Genomic DNA, 16,215 nt, shown 5'->3' on the forward strand with positions numbered 1-16,215 from the left:
TCAGCCCTGCTCTTTTTGACCAGAACTGCATAAGCTTGCTGGCCCTCAGGCTGCAGCCAGAGGGGTGTGCTGGAAAGGGCCTGCTCTGGCCTCCTTGCCAGAGAGCCCCCACTCTGGCTTAGACCACCATGGCTGTGAGGGCCCTTCCTGCCAGCTGCGTCTTTGGGCGAGGGAGGATCTCTCCATGCAGCAGGACACTGAGCAAAGGAAGGAAATGTCTGCAGGCTGGGTGACTGCCTGGACTTCCCAAGCAGTTACTTGGGCTGTATGACAGCAGCAAAGAGTATGTCTTTATGATACTTGCTTATTTAATATGGCTCTGTACGATCTGCCATGTGGGCTTCTGAGCCCAGCCAGGAAGAGTAGTTACTGTGCAGCCAGATGGTTTCAGTTTTTTTCAGGGAGATTAATTAGCTAGCATCGACTGGCCCAGCCCTGGCATCTGAGAAACAAGCACTTATGGCAACAAATGAGCTGTCAGTTGTTCCCTCCTGAGCCCGCTGAAGGAGTTCAATGGACTTTTCCTCAGGCCCTTGGTACCTAGATGTTGTGTGCTGATATCTGTTACCTGTCTCAGTTCTTGAGGTGTCTGTTGAAGCTTGTGTGATGGGCATGTAGGTGTGTTAAGGGAGGATTGACTAGAGTTTGGGTATATTTTCAGGATCCTCTGCATCTGTGAGGAACAGCTCTGCTGCCAGCTTCATGATACCCCTTCTTCCTTCACAGAGGAAAGACTTCTGAGCCTGCTGAGAGTCGTCCAGTTGCATGGGACGGTGGCAGGGATGTGACTAGAGAAGTGTATATGCTTGTATCCCAGGAGCCCCCACAGCTCTGCAGAAGCACTCTCGATAGCTACCAGTAAGTCTTTAGAGTATGAATTTCTTCAGTCAGACACTGTGCAGCTCATGCCTTGTTGGGCCTTAATGAATGGAAAATGGCATCTGGAAAGCCTGTAAACTTGGCTGTACTAAGGAGATGTCACTGAAGGTAAAAAATGGATTTAAAGATTATTCTTTCAAGCCACGGCTTGATTTGGAGATATTGAAGCTTGTGTGATGGGCACGTAGGTGGGTTAAGGGAGGACTGACCAGAGTTTGGGTACAATTTCAGGATCCCCTGCCTCCATAATGAACAGCTCTGCTGCCAGCTTCATGATGCCCCCTCTTCCTGCCATGGAGGAAAGACTTTTGTCAGGAGCACTAAATTAGGTGCTCCTGCCAAGCTGAAGATTTTATGGCAATTGCTGTATTGGGAAGAAAGACAAAATAATGCCCTTGGAGCTTCAGGAACAAAAAGTTCAGTGACACCACAGGTTCCCATACGTTTGTTCTGAAATCTGTGCCCAGTGCTGGAGCACATGGACCTGTCTGTTCGGTTCCTCACTCATGGGCAGTGAGGTTTAGCTCCTTCCCTTTGTGCAAGTCTCCTCTTGTTTCCTGTACCCATTTGTGACCTTCTTGGGAGGGCTGGAAGCCCCAGGGTTTTCCCTTGAGGGACGATTGCTCATCCTTGAATAAGATGTTTACTCTTGCCTGTAATTGCATGGGGCTTGAGCAGTGCCAAACCCTAACTGTGCTTCCTTCCCATCTCATTGCTTTCATGTAGAGACATGGGTGTGTGAATTGCTTGGGGAGGTTCAAGTTGTGGCACGATAAGCTCCATCTCCAGGCACTTTCCCAATCTAGTTTGTCAGGAGCAGGTTCTGCTTCTTGTTGTCCGTTCCTTGCAATCCCCAGTGTACATCAGGGTCTCCTGGCCTTCTGCTGCTGCCCTACCCACCTCTGGCTCACAGTACATTGGGGAACCAGTTACTGGTTTTAAAATCTGAGGACAGGCATCCTTTATTTAACTGTGAAAAATTGAGAGGTTTGGAGAAATGGAAGGGAAAGGACCATGGGTCCATTCCAGTATTTATTTTGCTTATTGGAAAACAAAAACATATACCAGGCTGCTTTCAGAAACCAGCAATCCGTAAGCTTGGTTTTCATTAAAAAGGCACTTATTGTTTTTCCCCTGAGGATTTAGTGACATTTTTCAAAATTTTCTGTGCACAATAATTGTATATTTTATCGAATTTTGTTTGATTTTATGACCGCAATAAAGTTTAAGAAACTTATTTATTATGGGTTAAAAAATATTCTATGAATCTGACTGCTTTCCTTGATTACTGGATCATACTGTGATTCTTCTCCCAGCTGCAAAACAGCATTGTAAATGCTGCTTTCAGACTCCGTGGGATGTTCTCAAATTGGCTTGGGGAGCTACTGTCTCTATCATCCATTGCTCAGCTCTGTTGCTGGGACCCTGACAGAGAAACTTATGGATAGATGCCACAGGGAGAAGGTGGTATCTGAGCCCCCTCCTCCTTTAAGGTCTGTCTGTTTCCGCTCTCTTCCCCCAACTCCAGAAATGGAAGTATTTGTTTCTGGTGTTTTAGTTTTACCTTCATCAGAGCTCAGTGTTGGTCAGAAGTTAGGGAGCAAACTTCTCTCCAGCCCTTCCTTTTTTTTTTTTTTTTTTTTTTTTTTTTGAGATGTCTCATCTTGTAGCACTTCAGAACTGAAAAATGAGGTGTCCTGGTGATGATGTTAAAAGTCCTCCTGCAAAGCGAGCCCTGACACATCCATATTAGCAGACTCCAAAGGCTGTTTAGCGTTGCTTCAAGGATGGGGGTAGGGGAGAGAGAAGAAGGTTTCCCCTTGAAAGATGATTCTCAGAAAACCTGTGCTTTCTTTGTAGACAGGGAGTTGACCTTTGGGGGCACCAGAGAAGATCTGGAGATGGGGAGGTGACCTACAGAGACACTAGACTTCTGGTGTTTGCTGTAGCCCTGTCTCCAACTCCCTAAAAGCATGTGAGCAGAAGGTCAGGGGAATACCTAGAGGTCAGGCATCCTAAGGGTCCTGTGTCCCCTGAGTACAGACAGTGAAGCTACCCACACATCGCATCAATGCAGATCATGTATGTTCATATTGAGGGGAAGTACCTCTTAGATGGAGGGGGCTGCTTAGCTTCCAGGCTTGATTTGCTGCTGAGATGGGGAAGGTACATCTGTCTTCTGGGAGCTGAACCATGGCTGTCAGGTCACTGATCAGCCTTCAGGTAATGGTGGCTGTAGGCCACTGTTTACCTCAACTGAATCTGAGCTCTGGACTGTGAGCGCACAGTACCTATCTTGTTACCAGTCAGCTGAGCCCTACAGCATGACCCTGTCTTCTGCTAAAGAAGTCCTCAGGTATCCTCTAAGGCACCTGAGAGGTGATCAGGTTAGGTTAACAAAATAACCTCTGCATGGATTTTTTCTTCATCCTTTCCCAGAGGGGCTGTTGCATTTCCATTCTCCTAGGACACATGGTGGCATTTCATTCCTCTGAGGTCAACTGATTGTGGCCTTAACCTACCAGAGAACATGGATTCCTCACTGCTTTACAGTGAGACTGGAGGGTTTTTAAAGAACATGCCATAATTCATCTGTGGTTATGGATTATAAGGCAGAAGCGATCAAGTAAAATCTATGATGTCTGATACAGGAGGGAACTGTGAGCTGCTGTTAATCCTAGCAGAGGAGCAAATGTGAGATGGAAGACAATAGAGAAAAGAGCCTAAATGTATTTATCTGTTTCCCATTTGTCCCTGAAACAGACATCTTAAGGCACGAGATTATTTTAAAAATCCAGCTTCCTTTTCAGTTTATGTCCTGAACTTTCATAACTAGATGCACGAAGTATCTTGACTATTCTCCTGTATGTTAAAGTGCCACAGCCACTGTAATTGCTTGCAAATATTGTGTGCAACAGCAAGGGATAAATCGGGTTTGCTCTGTATTTATTGCATTTCACTCAGCTTAGCCACTGGAAACAGCTTGAGTCAGCTTTGCTTCATCTCTCTCACACCCTTAACCCAAAGCTGCATTGTTTAGGTTCCTAGTAGAACTGGTTGGGAATCTTTTGAGATGATTATTTGTTAGTAAATGCTGCATTATGTAGATGATGACTTTTAATAGAGAAATGTAAATTTTGGTTAAAATTTTTGTGGCTACCTCTTGTATACAGAGACACCTGCTCACTCTAGTACAGCCCAGGATCAGATGCTCAAGCTAAGATGTGAAAGCTCCTACTTCCAGATCCAGCCCCACAGATCTTCAGCCTCTTTACCTCTCAGCTTTGGCCTGTTGGCTCTTCTTGGATAGATGTGTGGGGTTGAGTATGCTCTAAGCTGTGAGAGCCCCTTTCTTCTTCCTTCTTTTTTTTTTTTTTTAAAGGGTTTGAATTTATGCCACATGAAACGTTAAATAATCAGTCCCTGAAACTGAAAAAGGGCAAATATTTTTCTCTGGATGACACTTAGTTCGTGACTGAGAGAGAGGCAATCCTTCCAAGAGATTAAGCAGGAAAAATGGTATCTGCCCTTGGACTGTGAAAATTTCTGCCTCTGAGGGAGCTCTTTGAGACTCCTCTGAAGACGTGCCCACTGTTGCAACTTGCAGTCAGCCAAAATGCTTCTCACTATGGTTATGTGGCTGCTCGAAGGAGCCAGGCCTGGACAACTGCATGAGGTTTTAGATCTGATTTAGCATTGGTAACCAGCACCCAAAATCATGGCACAAATTGAAGCACCTAAGAAATCTGGGGTTGGGACTGGTAGAGCATGGTTCTGCTTGAAAGTTTGCTAACATATGGGCAACTGGAAGCAGCAGTTTGCCTCAATTCCTATATCTACATTTGGGCAAGGCTTCTGGTTGACAGGAGTGAGCCCAGCTGGTCTCAAGAGTGAAATCTTGCCTGTTTTATCTGTAGGAGGTAAGAGCTGTATGTACAATTTTTACTTTTTTGTTGAGAAAGAAGTCTTTCACCTCCAAAATAGAAAAGTTGTCTTATGTTTGTGTGTGAACACCTACAAACTGGAAAGGCCAAATCTCTTGCTTTTCCTGTCCTCAGTGCAATTTGTAGGGAGCTGCCTTTGCTTGCCCATGTCCCTGTCTTCACTAAAGGGCTATGTTTGCAAAGCTCTTCATGTCTGACCAGCTGAGCTCTGATTTAGATTTATGCACAGATTGTTTGAAGTTCGGGCATAAAACCTAGGAGGGTTGATTTTATTTTGTTTTTCCTTCTTAAGGGGGGGCTAGGAGTCCAGGCTGCCAGAATTGATTGAACTCACTTGTATATCTTCTCTCCTGAAGCCAGCTGACAGTTTTAAACCATTTTTAAATCAAACCTGCGTGGTTAAGATTTATTGGCAGCTTTTTACAAATGAAATGCAAAATCTGGTGCTCTCCACGTGGAAGACAAATTCTTGAATCTGCCTTCCTGTGCATTGACAGAAATGTGGGGCTTTCAGGAATATAAGTACATGTACATGCTGCTGAGCCCTGCAGCGGTGATAGGCACTTCCAAATGGCCCTGCTCAGAAAGGAGAGGTGTCTCAGTGTTTGAAGGCAATTCCTGCAAGCCTCATAGATTTATGGGAACGAGGGCCCTGAAGTGGGTGAATGGGACAGATACCTATAAATATAATGAGCTAGTCTTGCACGCAGAATAGCTACATCTAGCTTTATAAATAACAGCAGCCTTTTAGGTTTCCTAGGAGGTCTGGCAGTCTTACAAATGAATGTGCTGCTAGTTGTCTGAGACCAGACATCAGAAAGCTGCCCATGAGTGCTGTTGGCCCACTGTCTCTTTTTCGCTTCCCCCATTTCCTCTCTTTTGGTGTTTGTTTGTTTTTTTGTTTGTTTTTGTTGTTGTTGTTGTTTTCTGTTTTTGGTTACTGAAACACAGAGCCTGCCTTGCCTGCAATCTCTCACTATTGCTTGCTGAAGATGAATGAGGCCCAACCTGATAAAATTGTGCAAGCCAGTCACCAAAGTTAATCAGACCAAAAGGAAAGAGAGGAGAGAAGGGAAAAACAAAAACAAAAGGCCCCAGACCTAGTTCTAATTTCTGAACCTCTCCTGGGAATTTAAAAATGCATATATAATGTTCTCAGCCCGGGTTCTCCATCCTCCTCCAGCCTTCATTGGGAAATCTGAGAGCAACCCAGGCGATCGGTTTTAAAGTGCAACTTCCGATGTTGCAATGCAGAAGAGCATGATTCAACAGGCCTCTGACTGCCGTCCGACGGCTCATTCATGGCGCCTTATTTGTTAATAGCGCTGGGGAGCAGGCGGCTGCGGTTGCAACCTGCTAATCATTTCCACTCGGATTTGTTGTGTCACACTAGCAAGGATTGAGGTGAGGGGGCCGAGGAGCTGCTGACATGAATCATGCGGTGCTCTGCTGTGTAATTAGGAAGGAGCCCTGTGGTTCTTGGTGCACTGGTGAGATTTCTCAGGCCTGAAACATAATAAAGACTGCCACCCACTTTAGCAGTGAATTAGCATCATCCTTGCTGATCCTCAAAGGGGCTGAGCACTTGCTGGAGGCCTGGTTGCTTGGGATCAGGGGAAACTGGGGTTTGGCCAGACAGGGCAAGGCTGATAGCTAGGTCACTGCCATAGCAGGGAGAACAGACCTAGGAGAAGGAAGAGTGGCAAATGGGAGGAGAGTGCCTGGGGGTGCTCTGTGTGAAGGCCATCGCTCCCTACTCTCTGTGTGGCTGCAGTAGTCCTGCTCATCTCCACCATGTGACTAAATGGAGACAGAGTTGCACAAGCGGTTGCAATGGGTTGTGCCTCTCCCCGTCTGCTTGCCATGATGCTCAAGGGGTTCCCAGTGTGCTGCTTGCACGTCTGCAGCTGAAGAATATCCTTTAGTTTCTCTCAGCTGGTTGCAGCAGTTTAGTTGGCAGTGGGGTGCTGTGCAGGACTCACTGGCTTCAAGCCCAGTGTGGCCACAGGCCTCTCTGGGCCACCTGTGTTGTTGGGGACTAGCGATAGAGGATCACTGTTACAGTCACCTTTCATGCCAGTTCATCTAGCTGTTCTTTGCATCCTTGGTGCTTTGGGCTTCAGGAATTACAAAGAGCTCTTAGCGAGCAGGAGGAAATGTGTTAAACCCTGAAACCTTCACACCACCAATGGCCTCGTTCCAGAATGAAGAGACTAATTAGTCAGTGAGAATGCTTCAAGGGATTTCATCAAATTATCCTGTGATTCTTTCTAGCCTCTGAGTCCACATTACAATAGAGAGGCATTCGCTTTACTCTGTCTTATTTTAGGTTAATTTTAGTTCAGTTTGGTTCAGTTCTGGCATATTTGGTATTTAATAATATTGTATCAAAACAACATCTCCATATGATTTTAACTTAGAATTAAATTACTGTGATACTGTCAGGAAAAAAAACACACGTCAGACCCTCAGCTGCTGTAAATCAGCAACAATCCATTGATTTCAGCAGGGCAGCACTGATTTATTCCAGCCAAGGATCTGGCCCACCCTTGTTTAAAAGGAAAACCCATTTCCTCACCCTGGTTACTGAAACACTGCATATCAAGATGGGATGTGTCTAAACCACCTCCTTTTACTTTTCACCACTTGTGTTATTTTGTTTGTGTTTTCCACTGTTCCTCATTTTTTTGCTGGGGCAGTGAAACTTTTCTGGTGGCGATAATTTCACCTTAAGCTCACAAGCCTTGGCACAGCTGAGTTTTGGGAGGGTGGGTTTAATGTTGCACTGAATATGAAAAAAGATATTATCTTCTGCAAAATAAGGCTTCTGGCTGTAATGTTTTAGTTCTTGTACATAACCTTCATGCTATACAAGGCGGTGGGGGCGGATGTTTCATACTGTTCTCTATTCTTTATATGATGCTTGAAGATGCTAAGGGTGGGTGTGTGATTGCACTCCTCAAGTCAGAGAGCACCTGAAGAGCTGGGTACCTCTTGAGACAAATAAGAGGATTTCGGACTGGCTCTTGTGCAATTTCTCTGCAAGAAATACTTTTCATGGGCTAAATGAGAGTTACTTCATTTTTGTGAAAAAGGATCTGCTTTCCATAGCACAGTTCTGTTTTTCTGTTGGCATTGTCAAACTGCTTGCTTTGAACACCACATATGGCAACTGCATTATTCACTGCATCCCTTCCTTATGAGGGGAGACACAATGGCATGTGAGAGAGGGAGCCCAGCTCTCATTTCTCATCCAAACGGTCCCAGAAGTTCTTATGCCTGGCTCAGGGCAAGGCGACCCCGTCTGTGCATTAAGATGGTCCATGTGTTTCACAAAAATACTGTTAAAGTTAGTGGCTTCTGCCTAGGTGACATTGCAACCTCAGCCACCTTCCCATGGCAGAAGGAAGAAACCTCCTTTTTGACAGGTAACAGGAAAAACAATGATGTATAATGTTATAGGTTGGGTGTAACTGCCACCCTTCATTTACTACAGTTGTAAGAAATTATTAACGCTCCTTTGTGGAATCAGGGAGCTGAAACAATGGTGGCCTCCACCCCAAGCACACGTCACTGCCCAAAACAAAGGCACAGCCCCAGCCTGCATAGGTGTGGACAGGTTTCCTTGGCTATCAGCTTGGGAGAGCCTGGCAGGAAAGGCAGGGGAGGCAGCCTGGGAGAGCCCTGGGCAGAGAAGCAGTCAGTGCTTTGTGGGCTGACTGATGGTGAAAAGGGAGTGGAAACAGGAGCAAATAAACTGAGTCCAGCATGGTGGGGGAAGATTTTGTACCTGCTTCCTACATGAGCAGGATTTCTGCAAAGAAATAACTGGCACTGCTGAGAGGCAGAATCCACATGGAGTCAACCCAAGGCTCTGGTTATCCACTTGTCTGAAAGAAAGTCACTAAAGAAAATGAAATGAGTTGGAAAACAGAAGGCATTGGCAGGAGAATGGCCTGTTACCGGAATATATTTGTTGTATAGCAGTAAATGGAGGAGGCTGATTTGCCTGGCCCTGTGCAAATCCCACTAAGCGTTTACAAACCAAGAAGTGATGACTGACGCAGAGCAGAGGGGCAGCAGGGGGAGAGTGAAGTGCTTTAAATCTCCCATTTTCATTTGACTCAGTTCCAGGATGACACAGTCCACCCTAGATTAAAAATAACTACAGAATGGAGTAGAGCACTTCTTTTTTTTAATTTTTTTTTAATCAAGCTTCAGGATATCTTTTGGGAGCATCACAGGTTTGATTCAGCCTCCTTATTTAGCTTTTATGTGAGCCTGTCAGTGGAATTGTACCATCGTGGCTGAAGTAATACTGTGGTGACTCGTAGCTGTGACAAGGACCTTGGGCTGCCTCCCTCATTTTAACATGAAACTGTAGGGAAGACTTAGCAGTATGCTTGTTTTTACCCAGAAATGCTTTTCTTCCAGAGGTCAGGGACAGTAGGGCCTAATGGATCAATACTGGTTTGGGAGCCAAGAGTTGTGATCTCTATCTCCCAGGGTAAGTTTTTGGAGGACTATTGGGAGCGGGGACTGTTGCTTGCTATGGCTGTCCATGGCTTCTTTCAGTTGCCTTTGCAGGTGCATCAGTAGAAACACTTGCCCACTGTCCTTCTGAGTCGGGTTTGTGAAAAAATACATCCTGTGTCATTGCTGCCCATGTGCAGATTTCAGCCAGATGTGGCGAAGTGGAAGAGAACTCAAAGATACTAACTTCCAGCTTTTTTTTTTTTTTTTTAAATTTGTGGAAATAAGCAGTAACTAGAGATCTAATTACTTCTTCACACCAAGTTGCAGCAAAAGTGCAGATCTTGTTAGAAAAGTCCCCCAAGCCCTCCTCAGAGGAGACGAAGTTCTGAGTGACTGGCATGGGGTCATTACTGTCAGGGTGCAGAGCTGCTCGATTGTGGGGAGCCTTGTTACAGAAATCCCTGGGACATCCAGTTACTGCACAGGACATCTGGATAGGTTTTCCGATTCCCTTATCTCCTGTCTGCTTGAAATGGGACTGTAACAAATTCCCTTGCTCTGCACCAGTAAATGTGATCTCCTACGAAGCCATCAGCTATGGGTGGTGTGAACTGGTGTAACGTGGGATGAACAAATCTTTGCCTATTTGTGCTACTGGAAGATCTGCCTGGTTGAGCAGGGGAAAGTTGGATTTCATGCCTCCTCAGTAAGGTTAGAAGGCAGTTATTAACTCCTTTCCTCAGTGGTGTGGAGCTGATAAAAGCTAGAGCTGGCACAGCCCTTTGAAAGCCATGGCCTGGTCTTCCTGGGCTCCTGGCAGGGAGGACAGACATGCAGTTTGGTGGACAAACTGAAAAATAAGGCAGAAAGGGCAGGAATCCTCCCTTTAAGGGATGGTAAATGAGGAGGAAGAGATTTAGCCCCAAATTTGCCTTTGTTCAACTGGCAACATATTATCTCCAAGTAATCTCATCAACTAAAAATATCAAGTTAAGTTTAAAATGGCTGTTTCAAAAGAGTTGGGGGTTTGTAACCCTCAGACTTTTTATTGCCAGAATTACTTGGAGATTCGAATATCTTAATACGTTTTTCTGTGAATTTACTATTTTCTGTAAAACCAAATGAATTACCCAGCTCTCTTATGGTCAGATAGCACCGGCAGTGCAACAGCTGAGAAGTGAGAGGTGCCTCACAGAAGTAAGCGGCTGCAAGCAGGCAGGACTCGCTCTGCCAATTTTCCCCAAGCACCGTGAATGGTGCTGTAGGGTATTAGAAATGCTGCTGTCATCTAAAGGATGTTTCATGCTGCTGTAGACCAGAAAAAAAAAAATCTTTTCTAGGAACTCAATGCTGAATAACATAACAAATCCACTAATTTCGTGGTTTTCTCCGTTATCTCCTTGCGCTGCCGCACAGTACTATCTTTCCCCCACCCTTTAGGGTGGCTTTGGTTGTTCCCAGTGCGTGAGCAAGGGAGTGTTAGACATTTCCTTGTAAGGAGCACACACTGGCCTTACCTGCTGCTGCTTTGCCTCGCAGGAAGTGTGACTCGCATACATCCTGCTGCTTATCTCATGCGGGAAGCAGAAAATGTCTTCATCCAGCAGTGAGGTAGGAGTGACCACTTTTATGTAGAGATGGGGCTTTTCAGTGGAGGTCAGGGCTTTTGCTGCTGCTGTTTGTCCTCATGTGCAAAGCCTTCCCATCAGACATGAGATCCTCTTGTGCTAGGCATGCATAGATAGAAAGAGATTGCCTTAAATCACAAAAAACCATCAAAATAGAGAAGGGGAAAGCTGGGAAAAGCTGCAGAGAATCATTAACTGTCCCATGTCCTTTTGGTGGGCTAGTGGCACACGGGCCCAGCAAAGTCAGTTCAGTGTGCACACAATGAGTTTCTCAAGAGAGTAAGTGTCCAGTGTTCCTCCAGCTCAAAAGATCTGGTTTTGGCACATCATTGCAATAATCTCACATGCGCTTAGTGGATGCAGCCAGAGATGACAGCTGAGCTCATCATTGCTGCAGTGGTTTTTTTGTTCTGTTAGTGTTCTGCCAGTTCAGTGAACTGAATTGTTTCATGGAAGCATCTCCAGTGCCAGAAACAGCAGTGTACGAAGTAACAGTGGAATCAAGACCAGCCATTCTGACAGCTGTTAGATTAAGCCAGCCACTCTGGTTTACTCGCTCCTGTTCTCTTCTTCCCTTCACAGGTGCGTCCCCGGCATCCCTGAATTTCTGCAATTTGCAACAGTCCTCCCTGGTGAGTGAAGAAGTAGAGACCATGCTTTCCAGCAATCCACGCGGCACCATTTGCCACTGCTGAAACTGTCTACGTGAAAGCACACAAGCAGGTGGGTAGCTCGCAGCTGGAGGGGGACTCACAAAGTGAAAGAGGAAAACAAGAAGTGTGTTTATGAGGGATGCTCACAGAAGCTGGCCCTGCAGCGAGAATTGATGAAGACTTAACTTACTTACAGTCCTTCCTGGGTTTATTTTTCATCATGGACAAAGAGTGGGCTTCAGCCTGGATTTTTTAATCCAGTTTGTGCTCTTTCCATCCTGGGGTTGAGATTGCAGCACCTCCTCAGCACAGTACCTGAGGCAGCTCTTAAATTGGTTGCCAAGACTCCTGCAGTTCTCACTAGAGCTAGGGTTTCACCTCCTATTCTTCAGGCTAACTGCATGAAGTGGATTGAAATTTCAGGTTTTCCTTGCACACATGTTTTTTTCTTTCTGATGTTTCATTACATCTCCCTGCTTTCAGGCAGGCTGTTATGGCTGATACAACATGAAACTTTGGAGGAGGAAGACTTTGCAAAGTAGTTAATGATTAGGAAGCAATGGTTAGATTGCCTGGGGAGCTTGTGCTGCCTGTCCCTGGAAGTTTTTAGGAAGAGGCTGGCTATGCACCTCAGCCATGCTACTCAGCAGTGGGGCCTGTTTTCAGATGGGACGTGAACTGCTTGTCTTTGCACCATTCCTTCACCTCTGCTTTGCAAACAGTGCTGGCTAAGATAACTGGCAATGACAAATGCTCATGGAATATTGTAAGTGTGTGAATAACCACCTAAGAAGTATTTGGAAATAGCTGTTCTTGGTATTCTGGGTTTGAGCTTCTAAATGAGCTCCAAATAAGTGAGCAAGAAGACAACACATGTTCTCTTAGCTGTGGGTACCCTTTGCTGAATGGGCGTGGGCAGCAAACCCATGCAGAAGCTGTTAGTAATCCTCGCAGGCTGTGATGTGGTCACACTGAACCAGAGGCTTTGTGTTACATGTGAATGAAATGACTTTACTTTCTAATATTTGGCTGGCTTTAGAAACCATCTTCCTTTTTTCCCCTCTCATTTTCTTTCATGAAGCCAACATTTCTCATTGGTTTGGGGTGTTTTAGTGACTAGAGAGGAATGCAGGCTTCTCAGAAGCACACGAGCTGTTTTGCTCTTCAGTAGTGTCCCTCCTCTGCATATGGACAGAGGAGACCTGGGTGGAGAGAATCAGTCATGAGGCCAAGGAGAGCCACAGGCATGAAAGAAAGCCTCTGAAACAGGATGGAGTGGTAGAAAAGCTGCATTTTCTCAAGGGATCTGTGCATTGCATGAAATGAGATGATCCTGCCACTTTTTCTGCAGCAGGTAATTGCATGTTTTGTGTGTGCTTTGCTTGTTCTTTGTGACACAGAATGTGTTTCTTTTCCCAGCCCTTAGCTCTTTCTTTGCTCTGAGTCTTTTGATTTGTTTTTTCTTGTTCTCTTCTACTCTTTGTGCATGAAGCACAGGCCAGAGGTGCCTGCTACCCCTTTGACATCTTCTCAGTATGACTGATGCTAGCCAGGCTTTGAAACAGAAGCAGCTGCAACATGAGGCCTCCCCAGCAGGTCTCCCGTCCTGCTTCCGTTCCATCTCCATGCACACATCCGGAGGAGCCAGTCTGCTCGCAATGCCATGGCTGAAGCTTCAGCCAGCCAGAAGTCATCTGCAGTTTGCCTCCTGTGACACTGAGTCACAGGAGAGAGAAAGGTCTTGATTCACTGTCTCATGGGAAACGCTCTGGCTCCAGGCTTCCCTTAGCATTTCCTTGCTTAGACACCAGTTCAGCAAAGCAGAGTTCACTGAGCTGCTGTCTACAGCTCACTGCCCTCCCTGCCCCCAACATGACAGAAAATGTCCTTGTGGCACTGATGGTTGTTTCCTGAAGAAGCGTCAACTGTATGAAGTGGAGTTGGTTGCTTTGATGTTCGCTATTCATAGTGAATACTAAAAATACTTGTTAAAAATCATGACTCTGGTGGCAGAATTTTTTTTCCTTTCCAGTTTTTCCTTTTTCTGAACTCTGTCACTTCAGCAGTGGGGAAATATGCATGTATGATGGAGAGACAGTTCTTTTTTCCCCACTGCCAAAAGAAATGCAACATTTTAGGAAGAGAGGAAAACTTCCCATTGCTTTAATCAGTAATTGAAACTTCAGAAAAAGTATATATCTTTTAATTTTTCTACCATTTTGAAGGAGATTTTCCACTTAGCCACCTTCTTGGAAGTGCTGGCCAGCCCTACCTTGGCTTTGGTCCAAAAGTGTCTCTGATCTGCAAAACTGTCCTGGAAATGTCACTAGAATAGCCTTTCCTGTGAGATTTCTGCTTCCTGCTGGGCTGACAATGCAGCTGGATTCGGTGGGATTTCCCCTGTGGTGAGGGGGACATGGTGTGGCCCCATGGTAACTGAAGTCTCAGGCTCCTCCTGAGCAGAGGAGGAATCTGTGAAGACCACGTTCTACTTGAGGTTTTCACGCTTGAGGGTTTTACTAGTAGGTATTATTTTAAATCCTTCACGGGTGGAAGGCAGCCTTTAGATTTGTCAATCTTATGAAAGAAATTTAGTGTTTGGAGTATTGTGCTGGGATCCCAGAGAACTATTTTGGGAAAATGAAGAATATAACACCAGCCATCTGGCCATGACTGGGCAATATTGCTTCACTCCTTTATTCATTCTTTAATCTGCTGTTGGCTTACCTATGGCAGGTAGTACAGCTGGAGGTACACTGATAGTGTCACTCAGACATCGGGTGCTCTGATGGTGTTAGAGGCCACTGGGTGCTTGTCTCAGACATACAGGGAGAGGACAGTTCAGACAGGTTTTTTTATTTGCCCCCTTCCCAGCCAAAAAGCTAGAGCCCTGTAGCTCTAGTTGTGCAGAACAGGGTTGTGACTCACAGAACCCATTCATTTTACATTGGTGCACCAACTGACATTTAAAGGTACTGGTTCTGTGTCATTCAAGGTGATGTTGAATTCCTAAAGCCTCTTTCTAAATCCCTGGTGCCTCCTGTCTCTCTTCCTGAGATCTGTTGTGTTGCAGACCTTGCTTTTATGGAATCTGCTAGGCTGGAAGGTGCAGCCTGCTGTTCAGATCACATTTACAGAGGGCTCATGCTAGACTTAAGCCCATATTATGTTTGTTCCTCTGTGATGCTTATATTTGTCTTGTACTTTGTCTGGGAATTTGGATTGTGTGTCTTGGCTAGGTTCTATCGTATATGTTTAATCCCAGCTTCTTTGCTCTCCTGCAGGGACTTGCTAGGGAACAGGAAGTAAATGGAGTGTCTTGTAGAGACGACTTGGAGGGAGAGCTGATTGCCAGCCAAAAACCCCATCCAGCTACAAAAGCAGCTGTTACAGCCCAAAGAATTTGTAAGCAGAATTATTTTCTTAGCACCTCATCATACTTCCTCCAGGAGCTTAGGCAATCAGACAGGTTTTCCGTCCTGGTAGGCTAGGAAAGATGGGGTGCTTATTTAGATAAGTTGGTGAATACTGCTTGGTGATTGCAATGCTGAGAGAGCTGCATGTGGGTGAGGGGGGAGAAAAAGTCTTGAGGCGTGAAAAGGGGAACACTTTGGCCAAATCAGTACTGGAGGTTTGGAGTCAAGTTTCAGCCTTTTTCCTGTGCTTGCTGATTCCAAGCCCCAACTAGAGCAGGTTTGCTAACTTCTGCAGCTGGATCTGGAAGGTGTGTGTGCATGTGCGTGTAGGCCTCAGGCACAGTAGAAAGCAGGAATCGTCCTAGGCTGTGACGCACAGTCTACCTGGAGGACTGGCTTTGTCCTGACTCCAGGGCTGGGGCAGGAAATCCCAGCTGTCCAAGCATTGGTCCTGTCTGGAACCTCTTCTACACTGAGAAGGACCTGGAGTTAAAAAGGGAGAGTGTCATTTGGGAGAGGCTAATTGGCACAGGAAAGTAGAGAGACCTGCTCCCTGTATCTGACATACAGGTCCCACTGTCAGTTCTCTTATGGAAAAAACTCCTGCAGATCTTGACAACAGACATAAGGAAAACAGATTTGTTTGATCTAACAATACAGTTAAATGTAGTGGGCTGGTTCCCCTTTGCTCTTCGTTTCCCCACTGGCCTGGAGTGGGGAAATTCCTAATCTCAACACCTAGACATGCCCTCTTTGCCAAGCCTTGTCTTGCCAACGTGGCTTATGTTGAGGCTGTGACTGGGAGAGTAAAGCCTGGCGGCTATTTTTCTAAGACTGTAGCAATCCTTTGCTGGTGCCTAAGGGTCTGGTGCGGAGCTGCTGCTTCAGAGTCCTGGTATGGAGCTGCAGGGGCCTTCTGGGCAGGTCCTGGCCAGGGCTATCTGTCCTCCCCTGCCTCAGGTGCTCATGCCCTCATGGAAGGAATGACTGAACCATGCAGAAAGCAGCTCTGACACGGTTTATAGCCCAGCGGGTTAAGATAATGCCAATTAGTGCTGCTTGGCTGCACCAGCTGCTTCCTCCATCGTGTTGTTACTGTGTGGGGTGACAGCCTGTTCGCAATGCTGCTGTTACAATATAGTTTCTCAAACACAGCAGTAAGCAGCAAGTTCAGGGTCACGGATGGCAGCACAACTACATAGTGCAGCGCTGCTGGGGG

At 45.8% G+C, this 16,215-nt stretch overlaps 1 long non-coding RNA gene across 2 annotated transcripts in view; it reads left to right on the forward strand.

Annotated features, from left to right (window-relative positions):
* LOC148050140 (uncharacterized) overlaps positions 1-16,215 on the forward strand; it is a 313,700-nt gene that overhangs the window by 20,787 nt on the left and 276,698 nt on the right. Inside the window, exons 7-8 of one of the 2 annotated variants that reach the window (XR_015701357.1) lie at positions 727-858; positions 11,510-11,650. This is a non-coding gene — a long non-coding RNA (uncharacterized LOC148050140). The remainder of the gene's footprint in view (positions 1-726; positions 859-11,509; positions 11,651-16,215) is intronic. The other variant, XR_015701358.1, reaches the window with a different exon arrangement.

This window comes from Nipponia nippon, unplaced genomic scaffold, assembly GCF_047370975.1.
Source record: "Nipponia nippon isolate SJK-2023a ecotype South Korea unplaced genomic scaffold, ASM4737097v1 scaffold_9, whole genome shotgun sequence".
Taxonomy (NCBI): Eukaryota; Metazoa; Chordata; class Aves; order Pelecaniformes; family Threskiornithidae; genus Nipponia; species Nipponia nippon.